Below are 21,210 nucleotides of genomic sequence, written 5' to 3' on the forward strand. Positions count from 1 at the left end.
TCCCTTGATTAGCTGAAACAAAAATTTTAATCTGAGAACACGATTCCTTTGGGTCAGAGTTGGCAGATTGGCTCTGTTTAGCAAGGCTGTCATCGACGTGCGCCCGAAGCTGTTATATATATATCGAACCGCCCGCTTTTGAATACCTTCTACTTTATCAATGTCTTTTTTAGTGAAAGGATACCAAATTATAGATGCGTAATCTAAAATCGGCAGCAAAATTGCGTTAAATGCAAGAAGGCGAACCTCAGGTGTTGTCAGTCTCAAAGCCCGCCTGAGAAAGAAAAGCTTTTGATTGGCAGAATTGCACACAGTGTTGATGTGTTTGTTCCATCTAAGATCTTTAGAAATACAAATACCAAGATATTTTATGTTCTCAACCTCAGCTAGCAAGACATTACACGCCGAGTACTGGAAGTGCAGATTACTACGCTTGCGCGAAATTTTCATAAATACAGTTTTGTCAAAATTTATAGCCATTTGCCAATCACTACACCATTTGACAACTTTTTCAAAGGCTTCATTTAGTCGTAGTTGGTCACTGACACTATCTATTTCTGAATACAATACACAATCATCTGCATACAGTCTAATTTTCACGTGAATGTCATTAACGGTGATGTTACGGTGAAGGGAAAGAAGAAGGTGACGCGAACGAGAGGAAGACGAAGTCTCTGGCCGTTGCCTGAACGCCATATTTCTTCCCGAACGACCGCTTGTATAAGCGAGATAGCGGGCACACTTTCCCGACAGTCGGAACGAAGTGGAGCCGGAGCCATTGCCTCAAGCTCACGGCGAACGATACGCGTTAGATCTTCTGATCCTGTCGGCTGAACGAACCGCGGTGGGTCTGCGCACGAAGATGTCGCGGCGGTATTGGGCAGCCTGTCGAAATGTTGAGGGACGCGGCGGCCTTTCGCTTGTTCGAAGCGTCTGCACTCCTTTATAATTGCATCCACAGTGGCACAATCCTTACACATCAGGAGATTGAAGGCGTCGTCTGCAATACCTTTTAGTATGTGACCAATCTTGTCCGCCTCGGTCATGGTGTTATCAGCCTTGCGGCAGAGAGCCAGCACATCCTGTATGTACACGACATAGGATTCTGTGGACGTCTGAGCGCGGCATGCAAGTTCTTTTTTTGCTGCCAACTGACGACCAACAGGTCTGCCAAACAGGTCACGCATTTTTTCTTTGCAGACATCCCAGCTTGTTAGGTCAGCTTCATGCGTATCGTACCATTGCTTCGCAGTTCCTTTCAGATAAAACATGAGGTTTGCTAGCATCATTGTTGGACCCCACCTGTTGTTTTCGCACACTCGTTCGTACATCACAAGCCAGTCCTCGACGTCGGTGTTGTCCGTGCCACAAAATGTCCCCGGGTCCCGCAGATGAGTGAGGATGACCGTTGGCGTGGACTGCTGAGGCGTTGTCGGTTGTGTCGGTTGATCTGCCATTGTGGCGGCAGGTAGATGACGTCCACTGCGAAGTTCCGTGATTTTACCCAGCACCTCCACCAAAATGTTGCAGGAAGAAAGCAGGCCCACGAGTGTAGAAGGATGTATATTTACAAGCGAAGAAATATGGCGTTCAGGCAACGGCCAGAGACTTCGTCTTCCTCTCGTTCGCGTCACCTTCTTCTTTCCCTTCACCGTAACATCATCATTAATAAAAACAAGAAACAAAAGTGGTCCAAGCACTGAACCCTGTGGAACACCAGAATCAATGGGAAGCCTACGAGAAGCATGGTTTTTAAATGAAACATATTGATGTCGGTTTGAAAGATATGCAGATAACCAAGTAACAATTTTGGCATCACCCAGAGTAACATCAAGTTTGTGGAGTAGCTTTTTGTGGGAAACCTTGTCAAAGGCTTTTGCAAAGTCCATGAAGATTGCATCAACCTGCTTACCTGAATTTATTGCCTTAGCGAAATCGTGTACAGTAGTTACCAATTGTGTGCATGTAGAAAAACCCTTTCTGAAGCCATGCTGATGGCATGATAATATTTTATGCTTTGAAAGGAACTCAGTAATGTGGTTATGTATTATATGCTCCAGAAGTTTGCATGATGTTGAAATCAAAGAAATAGGACGATAGTACAATACGTGCTGCTTATTACCATTTTTGAAGATAGGTTTCACTGCTGCCGTTCTCCAGTCGATTGGAATCTCACCTTCATTTAGTGATTTAGTAAACAGTACACTCAGATATTTAGAGACCCATGGCGCATAACGCTTTAAGAATTCATTTGGCAAACCATCAGGACCGGGTGATTTTTTTATATCAAGGTTAAGGAGCATGCTAAGTGTTCCATTCTCATTAATAGTAATATCAGACATAGGGGGGTATGAAGCATGAAAGTATGGCAATGAACCATTGTCATGTGTAAACACAGATCGAAAGTGTAAGTTAAATGCATCTGCTATTACTGCACTATCATCACTCAAAACACCATTTACGACGAAAGCATAATTTATTTGCTTAGTGGGAGAAATCATCCTCCAGAACTTTTCAGGGGATGTTGAAATAAATTTGGGAAGTTTCTCCCCAAAGTAGCGTTGCTTGTCTGAAGAAACTTTCATTTTTAGCTCGGAAGAGAGTTTGGAAATTTTAGTAAGCAAAGCGTCTAAGTCTCTTGCGGTACCTCTTCTTGTCTTCAGGCGCTTTAACCGTCTTTTTAATTGCAATGTGTCCCGTGAAATCCAAGGAGATTTGCCTTTTCTTTTCTTTAGCATACAAAGAACAAAGCGCTTTATGCAATCATTTACAAGGTCTTTAAATTGATTCCACAATGTATGTATGTCAGCGCTGCTGCCCTGGAACGAGTCAAAAATAAACGAAAGCATGTCCAATATGGCGACATCATCTGCGCGCGAAAAGTTGAGCACGGACGGAAATGACATCAACAGACTTGTTCACAGCGACGCCCGAAAGGGTCAACAACACAGCAGAGTGATCGGAAATCCCAGGCAGTACTTCGCACTTTGCTTGCCCCATAATAGATCCACTCAACAAAAACAGATCAAGGATGGAGCAGCAGTTACCTTGTATTCTAGTGAAACTGTCAACTACTTGCCGCAGATCAAAAGACAATATCATATCAAACAACCCTTCCTGTAGCTTGTCATTAGAAACATTTAGTGTGAAGGTTGACCAATCTACGTTTGGCATATTGAAGTCTCCGCCCAGAATTAATCGATCACCAGGCTTCACGTGAGCAATCAGGTAACTTCGCAAATGAGCAAAGAAATCAAGAGAGGAATTTGGTGGTCGGTAAAGTGCTCCCAATACATATCTAATTGTGCCATGATAAGCTTTACAGAATATCCCCTCAATGTTCGGTATATCTGGCATTCTCAAAATTTTAAAACGCTCCTTGAACAGTAAAGCAACACACCCACCTTTGCTACCTCGATCTTTCCTGTGCACATTGTACCCACGAGGAACTAATTCGTTGTCTTTTATGGAATCCTTTAGCCATGTTTCCATGAGAATAGTAATTTCAGGGTTATGGGTCACCAATATTCCCTCAAGTTCTGTGACTTTGTTAACAACACTCCGGCAGTTCACGCTAAGTATGTTAAGCTCCTGAGGCTTTGGTGCAAAACGTCAATTTTGATTTTTCTTTCGTTGGACACGTGCACCTTTCTTTTCATCCCAGTCAAAGATAACACCGTCTATGCTCAGTGTATTGTGCACAAGTTTGACTTTTGAGCCATTATTTCTTTCCAAAGTAGAACTGTTCCGAAGCTTCTTTCGAATTTCTCGAACTCTACGTGAGAAGTCTTGCGATATTGAAACAGCCGTACCCTTCAATTTGAATGCAGCCTTCAAAATTGAAATTTTGTCACGGTAATCGAGCAACCTAAGCATGACCGGTCGTGTATGGCTAGCACGTTTGTTTCCAATCCTATGGCATCTTTCTATATTTCTCACAGAAATACCCAATTCACTGTAGAACAAATTTCTTACTCTCTCTTCAAGATCCTGAAAAGATTCATTGCGTGGTTCGTCCAGACCGTAAATGACCAAATTGTTTCTTCGACTACGATTTTCCAGGTCATCTAGTTTTTCACCAAAGGAGGCTAGATCCGCTCTAACCGTAGATATCATAGTCTCCATATCCTGGACCCGCTTAGTAACTACACTTAAGTTGCTCAGTTGGCGCTCTAAACCATCAACACGACCAGTTAATGAACTGACTTGCTTGCCAATCTCTTTCTGAGACGCCTGTACATCTTGTATAGCTGTTTTCAATGAATTTTGACCGGCAAGAAGTTCCATCAATATTTCCTTCTCGGTAGGACCAGGGTTGGCCTCAACGTCGCCACAAAGCAAAAGATTTACAGGAATATTCTTAAGTCTTTCAAGAAGGCATTCAAGACACAGTGGGCAAGGCAGCAGCAGTAGAAACCTATTATCGTTACGATAGCAGGCCGTCAGCAAGTATCTACTGACCTGGAATAGGTAGAAAAAGGGGTTCCTGAGCATGTTGCCCATTTCGCTGCTGCGTTGCCCACTGGAGTAGCACGGTGCTGACTTCACTTTCAAGTCCTCCTGCAGGGTCACGTGAGTCGACGTCATCCATGACTGATCCCGTGTGTATGCTGTGATGCCTGGGCTTGGTATCTTGTTGACGTAGCACATGTCACCAGGATCCGATAGCGGGATGTGAAGCTGTCCGATATCGTGATTCCACGAGGCAGTTGCAGTGTGGCAGCCCAACAAAAGCTCGCACTTTGTCAGCAGACCCGCAATCTGGAATAGGTAGAAAAAGGGGTTCCTGGAGCATGTTGCCCATTTCGCTGCTGCGTTGCCCACTCACATTTTAGGCTTTGATGCATTCCAAATGAGAAGTGATCACGAAAATTTGCCAAGGTTATCTATAATACTCTGTCGTCGGACAGTCCCGAGACTAAGCAAAAGCCGTTTACACAGTCATTTATATATGACTGTTATTTAGTCATTATGACTGTTAGTCATTTATATATGACTATTATTATATATAGTCACAAATATATACCGATCATAACGATCAGGAGTAACAGTTGTACCCAGTGGTTTAACCAAAAACTGCGGTGCCTAAATAAAAAAAAAAGGCGACTGTATAGGCGAGCCGTCAAATGCAATCACTCATCATCGTGGCTTAACTACAAGCAGTGCGGCAGGGAATACCAGGCTCTGCTTAAACCCACTCGCCGTCACTTTTTCAGCCATGACCTATCATCTATGCTGACTAACAACCCTCGTAAATTTTGGCAAGTAATAATTGCAAACAATTATCCTGATGCAATGCTTACTGATCACACTGGCACCACTGTTCCAGAGTCAAAGTGTGCACAGGTATTAAACGACACATTCTCGTCTGTATTCACCCGCGAGGTTATCACTTCATGCCCAGACATAAGTACACTTCCCAATATTGCGATGCCACAGATAATTGTTAGCGAGTCCGGTATCATATCATTACTTAATAATCGTAAGGTGTCATCTGCAACTGATCACGTCGGTTTCAACAAGTTACTCAAAAGTACATCACAAAGCATCTCGGGAATCTTGTGCGCTCTTTTTTTGCAAACTTTGTCATCGGGCCAAATTCCTAATGATTGGAAGACAGCCAAGGTCATACTAATTTGTAAATCTGGCGACCGCTCATCACCACTTAACTACCGGCCCATTTCGTTAACTAGTACCGTCTGCAAACTACTAGAGCATGTCATACATTCGCAAATCATAACATACCTAGAGGAACATAACATAATCTTCAAATATCAGCACGGCTTCCGCAAGGGATATTCATGTGATGGGCAACTAGCTGGATTTACTAATGACTTGCTTTCATGGATTGATGCTGGAAACCAAGTTGACGCCATCTTCTTAGATTTTTCGAAAGCTTTTGACCACGTTCCTCACCACAGGCTACTACTGCAGCATTTTGAACGAGGCGTTTGTCTCTTTTCTCAATACTAATATCATCGCCAATTTACCGAGTGCACCAAGTTCAAACTTCCCTGTAATGGATCCCATAATAATTGACTGGGTTGGTATTAGCCGGCTAACTCTTTCGTTACTGTGGGAAAATGTGCCACTTTTTGTAGGTTTTCGTAATTATTTTTTGTAGTACACAATATCATGGTTACAGTGTCATACTATATATCAATACAAAGCTAAATAAACATATTTTCTAACGACATTACTTTTAAAAACAAATATTAATGTGTAACAAGTAATAATATTCATGAAAAACAAGATTCATTGAAAATTGCACAAAATATTTCCAATGTGGTGCTCGTAACACAAAAGGAGAAAAAAGGAAAAATAATCTGAAATATACAAAATGTTTGCAATTCAATTGTCTATAAAAGAGGAAAGTTTGAATTGTCTAGCTCCATAAATCTTATGAGTTACAATTTTTTTTTTCCTGCATAGTGGAAAGTGCCTTGTCCATTCAGGTGCCACAATTGTATTTTTTCCACTACAAATTTTTCACACACAATACTGCAATAGATATCAGTAAGGAAAGAAAGAAATGAGCTGTTGAACCATGGGCATTTTGGAAACTTATGCTAAATTGTAACACAGAAAAAGTATCTCAAATACGAAACATAACTCTGAACACGGCACCAAAACAGCGTAAGGTATGCCTTTACCATAAAAAAAATGTAAATTGTGTAAGCAACAAATACAGCTTCATATTAGAATGTTTAGTAATGGCAACAAAATCTAGAACCATATCTCAAAGCTCTAAGATGTGGAATAAAATATATTCCTACGGTTGGCGTGGCACTGGGCAAAACAGTTTTTGGATGTAGAGAAGCACAAGCAAACATTGCAGGTGTTACAGATGACATTATTTTATGGTCAATTTTCTTGTCCCGATAGGACTTGTTGGAGCTTGTCCACTTTTCTAATCTTACTTGCACTTGCTTTCTCTCGCTTGCCCGTGTACACATATTATTGTATGGTGTAGCCTGTCTGAGGGTCAGCGAGCACCCACAACTTGTACGCCATAGGACTGCTTCTTCAGGATTTGTGTCCATGCATACTTATTTGTGTTCACGCAAATCCTATTTATTACCTCCGCTGTGAAAAACATCACAAAAACGTCGATCGCCTTTGTGAGCCGGTTTGCTTCACTGCACAGCACCATTCCGAGGCCAGGTTCTCTTCTTGGGCTAAACATCACTCGCTGCTATGCTGATGGCAACAGATCTCCACCATATGCTATAGAGACACCGTTAATAAGAGATATAATATTGCCAACATCCTTACGACATCTCAAGCGGCCTAAAACCTCTGTCACCTGTCAAGTGCTAGAAAACGGAACTTACTGCCGAACAACTGACGACGATCCGGGCTTGTATTGTGAGTTTCCGTCGCCCGAACTAAAATTCGATGATCAGATATCATCCTCAGAGTCACTGCTGCTAGAAACTGCAGAATAATCACTTGCAGACATGACAGAATCGCCAGAAGGACGTTGTTTGCGCAAAGGTCCGGCGGCTGGATCGTCAGCCATCTTCCTGAACAAAACAAGCGAACCGCGCACTTTGAACCGCCGTTAAAAATCGTCGCCGCGCGGAAAAAAAACAAACTACGCAAGAAATCAAACATTAGTGCTTAGAAAATGCGCTAGACGGCGCAGCTAGTCCATAGGAGCGCCGGTATTTTTTAATTTTCGCACGGAGCCTATGGGTCACCGGTGACCCAAGTTCTATTGACCCTTTTCACGGGGATCTCATGGGCGCTGCCATGTTTGATCACGTGATGACGCGTCCATTGCTTGCCTCAACTGCCTCCGTTGCCTCCTTGTTTACAATGGAAGTGTATGACGCTGGCGCGGCTCAGAAAACTTCTGTCTTGGGAGATATCGTAGACGATGACTGGGTGGACGACACGAAGCTTTGATCACAGCTTCAGACAACATGCAAGAGTGCTTTCGGAGCTGATTAAGCTATGTCCAAACGGCGCAAGCAGCGTATATGGTGCTTGTTCTAAAAGCGGGACTAAATATGTATTCCAAGCTATCCAAACATTCCCCTCATGAATTCAGTCAGGATTAGTATGTTTTGCTATTTGTTCTTTATTCGGCAAATATTTTGAAGCAGAGGCTTGTCAGTTTCTGACTCAGTGAAGTTCCTCGGTGCGGTCACTATCTAATTATTTTCTGCCTAATCGCTCGCAGGTGTGGTTAGTTCCGATAGATTTGTTCTTGCTGCGCACAAGGCTTGAAACGTAGCTCTTTTGTAGATTGTAATACCTTGTAGGAAATATATATTACCGCTAGTAACTCGCTTACTCCTGTGGACCGTCGCGAAGCATTCACCTTCGACCATTCGTGCGCCATCTGTGTAGTCCGTCATTTATTGTGCGTATATAGTGCGCATATATTCAAGTGTGCGCCCATTCACTTATTCTTGATAAGTCGGCGATAGAGTGGGCGTAAGTTTTCCTGCCATTTGGGATAGATGTGTATAGATAACGTGCGCGAAACTTCTTATGACAGCAATTGGGCGCTACTACCTTTGTCATTGTTTAACGAGTGGTACTCGCTCTTGCCGACGTTCTGGGGCTGTAGCCCTTTCTTTGAAGGTTAGCAATACAATGCTGGCGGATGAGCAAATTTCTCTATCCTCGAGGCAAAACCGTACATCTCGAAGTGCCGCTAACACGTTCGGACAGTTGCAGCAGCGGTCTGCGAACTTGGCATCACAGATTCATTCCATTCCTCAACATGCCAGTCACTATTTTTGCAGCCAACTACTGCACACGTCTTCAATCCACATGATTCAATCTAGCATGATTGGAGCACAGTGCGTTAGCGAAAACTGAGTTGCATTTCAGACAGCTGATCGCACAGAAGCAAGGTCGAAACGGCAATGGTTTCGTATTCGTGCGCGGTCGCTGAGGAGACGTATGGCGCGCCGCCGTAAGCGCCATCTCGTTTCCCTAAGACAAACTGCTCCGCGAAATCGGTCAATAGGCGCGGTAACGAAAGAGCTAATCAATAATCTGCAGATTTCGTCTGCCAGTGGGCCTGATAATATTAATTCAACAATATTAAAATGTACTAAAGTGTTTTAATCTGTTATTCTTTCTAAAATTTTTGCTCAGTCGTTGCAGTATTTTTTGCTCCCGCGTGACTGGAAGAAAGGAAAGGTGGTTCCAGTCCCAAAGTCGGGCAATGCGCATGCTCCCGAGAACTACCGTCCCATTTCATTGACAAGCATCTCATGCAAACTTTTGGAACACATCATTTACTCTCACCTTGTTGACTTTTTGGAGACCAATTCATTCTTTCATTCCTGTCAACATGGCTTCATAAAAATGTACTCGTGCGAATCCCAACTAACTTGCTTTACTAATAATCTTTTTGCTGCATCTGACAGTAACTTTGACGTTGACTGTATTTTCTTGGTCTATGCTAAGGCCTTTGATACTGTAACACACGATCTACTAAACCTTAAACTCGATCAGCTTAACACTGATCCTTTAGTATTAGCTTGGATTAAGGACTTTCTTTCCAATCGATCCCAGTACGTAACTGCCAATAACGCTTCCTCTGATTTTTCATCGGTTACATCAGGGGTCCCCGCAAGGATCCGTCCTCGGGCCTCTGCTCTTTCTAATTTATATTAACAACCTCCCTGACTGCGTGAAATCGTCTTCAATTAACCTATTTGCTGATGACTGCGTAATATATCACAAGATTAGTGACCCCGCCGATTCCACTAAACTGCAAGAAGACCTTAACAACCTATCCATATGGTGCAATGCATGGAACATGAAACTAAACGTAAATAAATGTAAATATATGCGCATATCACGCCACGCTAACAATACTGACACGTGCATGTATTTTCTGAATAGCGCTCCTCTCTGTCAAGTTAATTTTTACAAGTATCTTGGTCTTTATATCACTCACGATCTATCATGGCATAAGCATGTTGAATATATAACTTCTAACTCTAATCGCACGCTAGGCCAGCTGCGCAGAAACTTTTACGCCGTTTCTGCATCTGGTAGAACGCCCGCCTCGGCTGCGGGAGGCTATGGGTTCGATTCCCACAGCCGCCGGGCACCCACTGGTTCAAATAGGTACAAGCGTGCCCCGGCCTGGCGTTCGGCTTCCTTCAGGGGTGATACGCTTGGGAAAGGAGCCTGCGCCCTGAATTCCCGTCGAAACGAATGTGAGCACGGAGACCGCAGCGATGGCCTAGCGGTAGAGCATCCGCCTCGTATGCGGGAGGTACCGAGTTCAAATCCCGGTGCCGCCGGGAACCCACCGGTTTTTCTCATGGGTAGAGATGTCCCCTGGCCTGGTGCTCGGCTGTCGTGGGGGTCCACATCTCGAGAGGGCCCACTAGAAATTTCAGCTGTTGTCTCTGGGCGCCTCTTGTCCAACCACAGACGGCCTTGTAGACGAGCATCCGCCGCGGCTGTGGGAGGCAAGTGCTGCCGCCGGGTACCTACCGGTAAAATAGGTACAAGCGCGCTCCCGGCCTGGTGCTCGGCCATTATGGGACCTGAACGCTTGGAAAGGGGTGTTTGACCTCAACCAATAGGTGCTTGGGGCGCCACATGGGAAATGACCGCCATGGGAGCGGCCCAGACACCACTTTTTTTCCGTGCTCACGTTGGTTTCGACGGGAATTCAGGGCGCAGGCTCCTTTCCCAAGCGTATCATCCCTGAAGGAAGCCGAACGCCAGGCCGGGGTACGCTTGTACCCTTTTGAACTAGTGGGTGCCTGGCGGCGGTGGGAATCGAACCCACAGCCTCCCGCAGCCGAGGCGGGCGTTCTACCACTAGAACGCTCTACGAAACACTTGTTCAATCAAAATTAGAATATGCCTCGGCCATCTGGGATCCCCCTCAAGTATCACTAACCCTCTCCCTCGAAGCCATTCAGAACCGTGCGACCGGCTTTATTCTATTTAATCACTCTCGTCATGCTAGCGTTACACTTATGAAGCAAACCCTTAACATACTGGATCTTTCAGTACATCGTGCATACAGTTGCCTTTTCCACAAGATTTACCACAACCTGGTATTAAAAGAAAAACTCCTCCTTCTTGCGTTTCATCCTGCACCTTCATAAAGTTTTCATGCCATCTTGTCATACGAATGCGTACTATTACTCTTTTTTTACCTCGTACCTGCAATGACTGGAACCACCTTCCCGCATCGGTCGCCACTATTACAGACGCACCGAGGTTCAAGACTGCTGTTTTCTATGCCATCTAACAAATGTTTTATTCATTGTTCTGCATTCCTTTTCTGTATATGTCTTCCTATAGTGCCTACGGGCCTTGAAAGTATGTAAAATAAATAAATACTGAAACTAAATCATCTTAACATTCACACAGACTTCATTGCATGGATAAAAGATTTCTTGTCATATCGAACTCAATTCATAAGTATTAGTAACTACAACTTCTCCTCGATTCCTGTTACTTCCGGCGTTCCACAAGGGAGCGTGCTTGGCCCTTTGCTTTTTCTAGTCTATATTAATGATTTGCCTAACTGCATGACGTCCTGGGAAAGATTGTTCGCCAATGATTGCGTTATTTACCGTGAAATTACTACTGACACTGACCATGAAGCACTGCAATCAGACCTAGATGCATTGAATACTTGGTGTTCTGACTGGCAAATGACCCTAAATTATACTAAAACTAAATGCATGTCATTTTCACGCTCCTAGTCTCGCATTCCAGTGTCATACTCCCTTGATAATAATACTGTTGAGTTTGCTACCACATATAAATATCTAGGAGTCAATTTGCAATCGGATCTGACATGACATCATCACATCAACATTACTCTTGCATCTGCTAACCGCACTTTTGGTTTAATCAAACACAGACTAAAGCAAGCGCCTTCGCACCTAAAGAAACTCGAGTACACCACTTTAATCATACCTAAAATTGAATATGCATGTGCCATCTGGGATCCGAACCAGGACTACATCGTACGTAACCTCAAATCCTTGCAAAGCCGTGCTGCTCGTTTTATCTTTTCAGACTATTCCCCGTACTCTAGTGTTGCATCTTTAAAGAATCGTGCCGAATTAGATCTCCTATCGTTACGACGGAAACACACGCAACTGTCCCTCTTTCATAAACTTTATCATCACGAGCATTTACATGATGACTTCTTTCAATCACCCTCCGTCCTTTTTCCTCGCCGAGATCACCCCTTCAAAGTCAAATGCCATATGTGCCACTCAGCTCTTTACGCGCAATCATTTACACCTATAACCATACTTGACTGGAATAACCTACCATCAGACATTGTTGCTGAAGTTCACCCCGATAAATTTCAACAAAAGCTGCGTACGTATATCCGAATGTGATGTGTTTGCGCAATGTAAAACTGTACTTTTTGTATTTTTTTTCTGGTACCTTCGCTATCCATCCGATATTCGTTTTCAGTTATTCTCTTTTTAGTGCCTTTTATGTATTTGGAATTCTAGGTGTATCAATTTTTAAAATGTCTTCTAATTTTGTGCTGCTTTGGTTTTATCCGAAATTTCATTTTACTACACAAAGTCCTGTCTGCATGTTTTGTCGCTTTTATTATGTCATAAAGTGTTATGACAGTATGTTCGTCTGTCCCCCCCCTATGTAATACCCGCTTCTGGAGGGCCTTTAGGAGACTTTTGAATAGATAAATAAATAAATGAATAAATTTGTTTCGAACGAAGTGAATTCTACAAAAGCAGAGCAGGGGGGCCGTGATCGGGAACTATGGTTAAGCTTGAAACAGAGGCATCCTTTGTGGAAGAATGCGGGGTCAGGAGATGTCTGCAGAGTTCGTCATAACCCTGACAAAGGCCAGCGGCTTCGACGAGGGTCTGCAGGTTTTTCGATAGGATCATTTGAAAGGCATCGCCTTCAGTGTCCTTCAAGATAAGACGAATCTTATTGGATTCGGTCATTGATGCATTGACACACTTGCAAAGGTCGACTACGTCTTCTATCTGGTTGGTTAAGTTCTCACCGGGCTGCTGGGAACGGTTGCTCAAGTGTACCTCGGCACGAAGGTTCCGCACCGCGGGGCGACCGAAAATTTGTGGTAAGCTCATCTTGAAGTCAGACCTGGTGTGAAGCTCAGATTCTTGGTTGTGGAACCACACGTTTGCGATGCCTGCGAGGTAGAAGATCGCATTGGTCAACTTATGAGCATCGTCCCATTTGTTGCTGGCACTCATGCATTCGTAGGATGAGAGCCAACTTTTGACGTCATCATCGTTGGAGCCGCTGAAGATTGGTAGATCCTGTGGACGCAGTGAGCTGGAACATAAAAGGGTGGGTGAGGCCGGCGGTAGTGTTTTGCTTGCGTCGTCAGTCACGATGGGCGGCAGCTTCCAACTGTAGAGTTCCAGGGTTAGGGAAAACCTAGCAGCCTCCACTAAATATGTAACGGGTTTGATTAACAAGCTAGAACGACATACAGGCAGGTCTGTTGATCGAGTGTCGGGCACCGAGCGCGAGCTTCGTCCTTGAGCGAAGTGTTGACGATGCGCCCGAAGCACACGCCTCTCTTCACTATAACTCCAAATTAAGTTCGAAACAGGTGACCGGGACCGCAGCCATGTTTTACATAAACCACGCAATGACAGTAACATTAAATCTGCGAAATAGCATGCGTACGCTAAACGCTATGGGTCGTTTAGCATTGTGCGCATGTGCATTTACGTACGCTAAACTACGTACACTAAACTAAAACAGTCTATTGACACACGAAACCCAATCTGATACTCATGTCGTGCAGGCTTTTTTATCTTAATATAAAATCAAGCACTCCTATGTGTTGCTTTAAACGGTGTCTACGATTATGCGTTACTCATGCTCAAAACACTTGACACCGATCGATGTCACCAAGGATAGAAAGAACCCGTGTGGCTGTAGTGCAGGAAAGATATGCTTAATGAGAATTGTGGGGGCGACATTCAACTTCTTTTAAGTCTGATTAAACACCAAAACACAATGAAACTCGCATTGTAAAAAAAATGGCATCTAGCACATTCAGCAGGCGATGAAGATGTTGCTCAAATGTTTCAGAAAAGACAACTACGTCGTCAAGATACACAAGGCAAGTCTGCCACTTGAATCCAGCGAAGACAGTATCCATCATTTGCTGAAACGTTGCTGGGGCTGAACACAAACCGAAAGGGAGCACTCAAAATTCGTAGAGGCCATTGGGACTCACACTGGTCGGTTTGGAGCTGAAGAATGCACAGTGTGCAATGCGTCGACAGCTGCAACCAGTGGAAGTGGATTGGCAACTTCCTTCACCTTGTCAGCCAATGCAGCGAGCTCTGACCGATCCTGGGTTGAAGCAGGCGTCAGTACCGCAGCATCTGGACTTGTGTGGGCAATCACTGAAGAAATAGCTCACGTACGAGGGCATCCTTGGTGGTGGAAACGCGTAGGCCGAGAAGATTAAGCATTTGGCACGGTAACTGTTCGGGTGTTGATTGCCCAGCTGTTCGAATGAGAGTAGCTGTTGTATCCGTGAGCATTCCGGTGTAGCTGTACGATCCAGTATAGCAGCCTTGATTGCATAATAAGGCGACGCTGGGAGGTTGAGCCCAAACGAAACCATTCTCGTCAATGACGGCCGCTGGAAGCGCGTCGACCGCAAGGAGGTACTTGCGTGTGGTTATCCGCGAGCGGTCTAAATGGGTTTTGCTTGGATGAACCTCGCTGTGGGGTGAACTCGTGCCTTTCCACTCATGACGGTTATTGGGGGTGGAATTTGCCATGGACTGGTTTGCGACGGTGGCACTTCACACTGCTGAACGCGGTGGCCACTGCGTTGTGGTGGCACGACTGGCACAAGTGGCAGAGCGAGCACGAGGGAGACCTCTCTGGGACAGTACTCGGTACGTGCACCATTTCCCCTCGTCCGGTGGTGCCTTTGTTAGGACCTTGGACTTGAGCTCGTCCACGGTGCCTACGCACGTACCTTGTGTTGCTCCTTTTTCCGAATGCTAAGCCGAAAAGTGGTGCCTAGTGCTCACGCATGGTCATACTGTGCCATGCCGCACTTATCGGAGGCCCAAGCCAGCGGAGAGCAAGCAGCCGTGACTTTTCCTAGCGGCGTGTCGCGGGAGCCATGCTCCCACAGTGATGTGCAAGCGGCCCCTTTCTGTATGTTTCGCCCTTGGTGTGGGAACCCTTTGATTCCCACACTGGCCCGGAATCGGGCGTTTGGGCAGTGCTGGGTGTTGCTGGAGACAAACTGTTTTTACCAACTTAGGGCAACACTGTGTTTTCTTGCGTGCACAGCGCTTGGTGCGCAGTGCGTGTAGTATCATATAATGCTTTATTGCGCTTATGTGAACCAAGGTCGCCAAGTCTAGGTCATATCTATCTAGCAGGCGCTCAATTTTGTGGGATGTTCGTGGCAGTCACACAGCCATGTGTTGGCTAGCATTTAGTCCTAGAAGCCAAGCTAAAGCAATCTGTTTCAGTGTCGACATCCTTGCAGTGAGGGTGTGCTTGGTGGCACATTGTAACTTGGCCGCAGGAAAAAGAAAGTCGTTTGCGCTATACAAAGCATTACGAATGTTTTATATAATGTTGAATTCCAATGGCGGAGTCGGAGCAAGTTTTTCTGCTCGTTTCGAGCAAGTTTGTTCCAATGGCAGAGTGAGGGCGGGAGTAAAGTGTTCCAATGAGAGAGTCTGAGTGGATTCAGAGTGGGAATCACTCCGTGGAGCAGAAAAAGATGCTCCGCCAAAATCGGCGGAGTGGACCGGAACTCTGCGTGACGTATTTCCTTTACCACGTTTGTCTGCTGGGGTCACCACCGGTCGCGACTCGCGAGTTGTGGTGGTAATGGCGGACAACATGAACGGCTCGGCTAGTTCGGCAAAGCATGCGGCATTGCTTCTGCTACTCGATAGCGACAGCTCCGAGTCGGAAGGCTCAAGTTCCAACACGAGCGATTTCTCGGATAGTGACAGCGACGCTGAAACTGCCACTTACGAGCAGGAATTCGACAAGATGTTCCGCATTTCCGCGAAGAGGCCCAAAATAGTTGGCTTCATCGAGGACGTCGTGCGGCAGTACTCTGACGATGAGGTAAAGAAAAAACGAAAGGAAAGCATCATACTCAAGGTTTAACATGTTGCGATGCTTTCCTTTCTTTCTTTTTTTTTTTTTTTCAGTTCCAAAGGCACTTCATTCTAGCTCGACCTGTTGCTGAAAAGTTGATCGCCAAATTTGCTGCGTCGTCTATGTGCCCTTCGAGCACACATGGAGGGGTTCCAGCGAAATCTGCGGAAACGCATATCTTGTCTTTTACTGGTTAGTTCTCGCTTTTATTTCTATGCACCTGCCAAATGAACAACGATAAATGAAACGCGAGGGCGTCGGATGCCTGCATAAAAATGCATTAGACTGCGAGCTCGTTGCTTGCACTGCAGTGTAGTCTGAAGCTGCTTTTCCGGATGCGTGTTATCCCACTGCGCAGGTATGCCGCCAACAAAACCTGCATGAGAAATGTGGCAAGCCGGTTCGACTTGTCAGAAAGCTCTATTCACCGAATCCTCCATAGAGTAGCGCACTTCCTCCTGACCCTGGGACCATCGTTGATAAAGTTTCCTGCTGACCTGGAGAACCTCACTAGAAGTTTTGAGAAGGTTTGTTGTAATTTTCTTTACCTATAAGGAACAGTGATATCGCCCAGCCAAGTTTTATTGATGATATCGCAACATCACTGTGCACATTTTTTTGTTTGCTCTTTCAAGCTCTATAATGCACTATGCATTATAGAGCTGGACCTTCATGAAAACGTGATAGCTTGTGATGAGAACGCTCAGAATTTCTGCCAGTGGTGGACGAAACATTCAACCTAAAGTATCTTCTGGGATCACAGCAAATTCCTTGCATAGGAATGATGCTGCATACTTTGTCATCACCCACAACAGTAGATTTCTGTTCATATTTCCGGGTGTACGATGCAATATAGACCACGTCTGCTTTTGCAAGCAAATTCTCATTGCGTGCTTCAACTCGCTTAAGGGAAGAACATACACAGGCTTTGTTTTCTTTTCTCTCCCATTTTGTTTAGTAAAAAAAAAGTGGATAGTAAGAAACATGTAATATGTTGTGTGCATGGCAGTGCATGCTACCTTCAGTACTTCTCAATGTTTCATTTGGTTTGTGTTTGGTTTCTTAAACATAAAATAAATGGTCCTGTGCCATGAAGGGTATGCTGTTAATGGGAGTTAATGAGTATGAGCACCAGTATTCACTGTTAAAACTGATTGCAAGTGATCATTTTCTGTTCAGACGTGGATGATATCGCTCAATACAAGTGTATGACTTGCTTGCAGGTGTCTGGAATGCTTGATGTTATTGGTTGCATAGATGGATCCTACTTCAAGATACAGTGCCCGGACAAGAAGGTTGCTTCAACATATTGTAACAGGCACCAGTACCTTTCACTGACACTGCAAGCCGTCTGCGATGCATTCATTGGAAGCTCAAGCAAAATGCATGATTCCCATGTGTTCAGCTTGTCGCCACTTTCAAAGAAAATCTCTGCCGTATGTCAGGGGTCTTTCCATCTTTTAGGGGACACAGCGTATCCACTGCGGGAATACCTGTTGACACCCTACAGGGATTATGGTGCTTTGACAAAACAGCAAAAAGGATTTAATTATAAGTTTTCAGCCACAAAAGTGCTTATCGAAAATGCGTTTAGCAACCTCAAAAAGCGCTTCAGACAGCTGATGTATCTTGAGCTGCGCACTATTCAGTGGCTCAATAAGTTCATCATAAGCTGCTGCATTCTCCACAACTTGTGCGTCGAGTATGGGCAGAACTGCAGTGATAATCACATTGACGAATCTGGTGAAGAGCGAGCACTGTGCAGGCTTGGGGAAATTAAGGGCACGAAAGTCTTGGCAAAGTTCCTGTAGGAAAATTGCGGGCACTAAATCATCCTGCTCCAAAGTGTACTTTTCCTCTAGCTTCAAAACACCAAAAGCCACTTTAATCACAGCACTAGGCTTTACGTACGTAATCGTATGTGTAATCATGCAATGATGGTATGACATTCTTTGTAGCCCTACCTGGATGTAAACATGAGAACCACTAGCTCCAACGCCCTATTGGAGCTGGTGAATCAAAAAGTCCACACAGTAGTTGGGGGCTGCGGTATGTGTACTAACGCGCAGCCCCCTTTAAATACAGAAACACATGTTCGGCACTATACACTTGTATTTGAACATGCCGATATTCTGGGACACTGGAATTTTTTTATTTGCCCTCAAGGGGCCAAGAGGGCGGCTTAGAAGCATCATTTTTTCTGCGTGTTTCTTCGCTTTCTCTTCACGAATACTCTCTTTGTATTCTTGCCATTCTTGGTGGTACTTCTCTCTTTGCTGTTCTCGTGCAGCTCGTTTTTTTTTCTTTTTCTTGTTGAATTTTGGTCATCTCATCAAAGAAAACCTTCATCTCCAGCATTCTGGAACCCGCGGGCTTAGGCTTTTTGATCACAGGTTCTTTTGTAAACGCCTGGCTCAGCGCTAGGCTTGCAGACTCCTGGCTGTCTGATGCTTGGCTGGTTGATGCTTGGCTGGTCGATGCGTGGCTGGCCGACGCCTGGCTGGCTGGCCTCTTGACAGCAACAACGCCAGAGCTGTCCCTCAGCTCTTCGGGTTCCAGGCTGTCGTCTAGCCAGCGTATTCTGGCTATTTCATCTTCAAAAGGCACTTCACACGGGGAATTCCCAGATTTCTTATTGTGTGCTGTAGCGCTTCTTTTTCTTCGCATAACAGTTTTATAGTGGCTGCGGCACTGCTCACCGGTTTTGGGAATTCCCAGTGCCTCCGATATGTTTGCTGTAATTTGGGCGAGCATTGCATTTTTATTATGAATTTTTTCATAGGTCCAATCTCAGCAAAGTACTGCTCATAATAATCTAATAGCAGCTTAGTTTCCCCGGCTGTCCATTCACAGCCTGTACCTGCAAACAAAAAGTGCATGAGGTAGTTCTAGAGGTGTCACAGCTGCATATCCCAAAGAAACAGAGACTTGAATTCCTTAAATAACTTCACACCAACAATTTATCCCTTGACCCATCTGAACATTTATCGACCAGAACTACACGCCACCGCAGACATGATGCATTCACCCCTTACTTTGCAAGAACAAACACATATAAGTTTTCTTTTTTTCCGCGAACTGTAACCGAATGGAATTGTATGATTGAATCCACTTCCTAATCTTGTAATTTCATTGTTCTGTTTGTTTTGTCAATATGATTTTCATTGTATGTATACCATATGTCGCCCTCCCTGCTTGGACCACGTGTCCGCAGTATTTAATAAATGAAAAAAAATGTATTCACTGCGTTGATCATTCTTTTGGCTGTGTTCCGGCACTGTTGATGGAAAAACCAAATGCAATGTTATTATTCATTGCGCTGGATTAATAAAAGTGGCATATATGAAGCGACATAACCACAAACAAGTTGTGTTCTGTGACATGTTGCAGTACATTGAACCACCACGTGCATTTCATGCAACTACGTAAGCAATTAAGTTAAGCCATGTCAGACTTCCTAACACACCTTAACAAAACAATAACTCGATGTTTGCTGCGCTACCTCATCTCAACACGAAATTTGGAAGAATAATTTCATGTAAACATGCACGGTGACGTTCAATATTTGCTAACACATGGTGCACATTCTTGATTACATTACACACACTCAGCATGATGCAGCGTTCCTGATCAGGTGGCTGTTACTCAAAATTCCAGCATGGTCTTACTGGCCTGAAACGCTAGTCCGACGTAGCGTAGACGCGCGAGCGTGCTCAGCACGGTGATGCTATGACGGTGAAATCGCCGCACTCTATACTCCGGCGTACCCCGGCAGCAGCCGGCATCAAGATGCAGCATTTCGATTTCGCGCCGGCCTCATCGCCAAAAATGCACCCCATCCGCGTCTCGTCGAGCAAGTTGGCCTGGTTTTCGCGCCACCGTAACGCGACAAACCTTCCGTCGCCAACCTCCACTGACACTAGATGACGCGCATGCTGCCTCCGAATATAGAGTTGTCTTTACAGCTGTGTTTGTGCAAAAACGTGAATGCGGCGTAGGTGCCCATTCTCCACGGACACACATGCAAATGCACAAAACAATGACGGATGCAGTGCGTTTGAGTGAAACGAACGTATCAGCAGTAAAGCAGCTACGCAATTGAAATAAAGCTTCAACTGTTGAAAGCGCACGTTTTGCGTGGAGACAATCGCTCCACGCAACACGTCCGTTGCATTGAACCTGCAGCACAGTGTTCTAGTTGCGAAGACACCTACCATGATTGTCCGCATCCTGTGTGCTCACCATAGGAGCAAAAGCTGCTGCACGGTTGGCGACATATTCAGTACGCACTTGAACGGCGCTAAACAGGTGAACGGCGCTGAACAGACAAGTGACCGGTGTGGCTGTGCTGGGAGCAAACAGCGGAAGGAAATGACAGCGCGCAAGGTATTCTGGGTAACTCGGCGATAGAAGTTCCGCTTCCGCCTTGCTCCGGTGGCGCAGGTTGTGTTCCACTCGCGGATTTGGAGGCGTTGCTCTACGCCAGAGTCGAGTGCTCGCTTGCGGAGTCCGTCGGCTGCTCCGGCTCCGCCATTGGAATTCAACATAAGTGTTACACGTTAGCGTAATATGCGGACCAGCTAAACATGATTTGAACTGGCTTATTTTTAATGGAGCAGCTGGGAAACAAAGCCATGCTCTCAGCTAAATGAATAAGTTGTATGGTCTGTCATTATGCATTTTAAGGCTCGCTTGTACGCCCTATTAGTAAATCTGCGTGAATTAATGGCGAACACCATGGTATGTAACGTTAAAATATATTTCGCATGACACGTGAAACCTCTTGACCAGAAATATTCAATGGCAACCGTAATCATCACTCAAATTTGCACTCCGGGTACTCTATATCCTGCACAACCACACTATACAAAATCACTTTTGCGGCCGCAAAACACAAACCGAGCATGTAAAGTTTTGATTTTAGTCTACCGCTGCGGCCGAATGGCGGTCGTGAAGTCTTGGAGAATACGTGAATGACAGCAATTGCGTTCGCGGTAATGATATTCACGATGCAACTTGTGCAGATCGAGTCCGAAAATTTTAAGACACCATTGGGGTTTGGCATTCAAAATATTGGTA

The 21,210-nt window shown here is 44.9% G+C and overlaps 1 protein-coding gene across 3 annotated transcripts in view; it reads left to right on the forward strand.

Annotated features, from left to right (window-relative positions):
- Nucleotides 1-21,210, forward strand: part of LOC119461843 (MAP kinase-activated protein kinase 2) — a 329,640-nt gene that overhangs the window by 22,647 nt on the left and 285,783 nt on the right. The window lies entirely within an intron of this gene.

The sequence above is a fragment of the Dermacentor silvarum genome, chromosome 8 (genome assembly GCF_013339745.2).
Source record: "Dermacentor silvarum isolate Dsil-2018 chromosome 8, BIME_Dsil_1.4, whole genome shotgun sequence".
Taxonomy (NCBI): Eukaryota; Metazoa; Arthropoda; class Arachnida; order Ixodida; family Ixodidae; genus Dermacentor; species Dermacentor silvarum.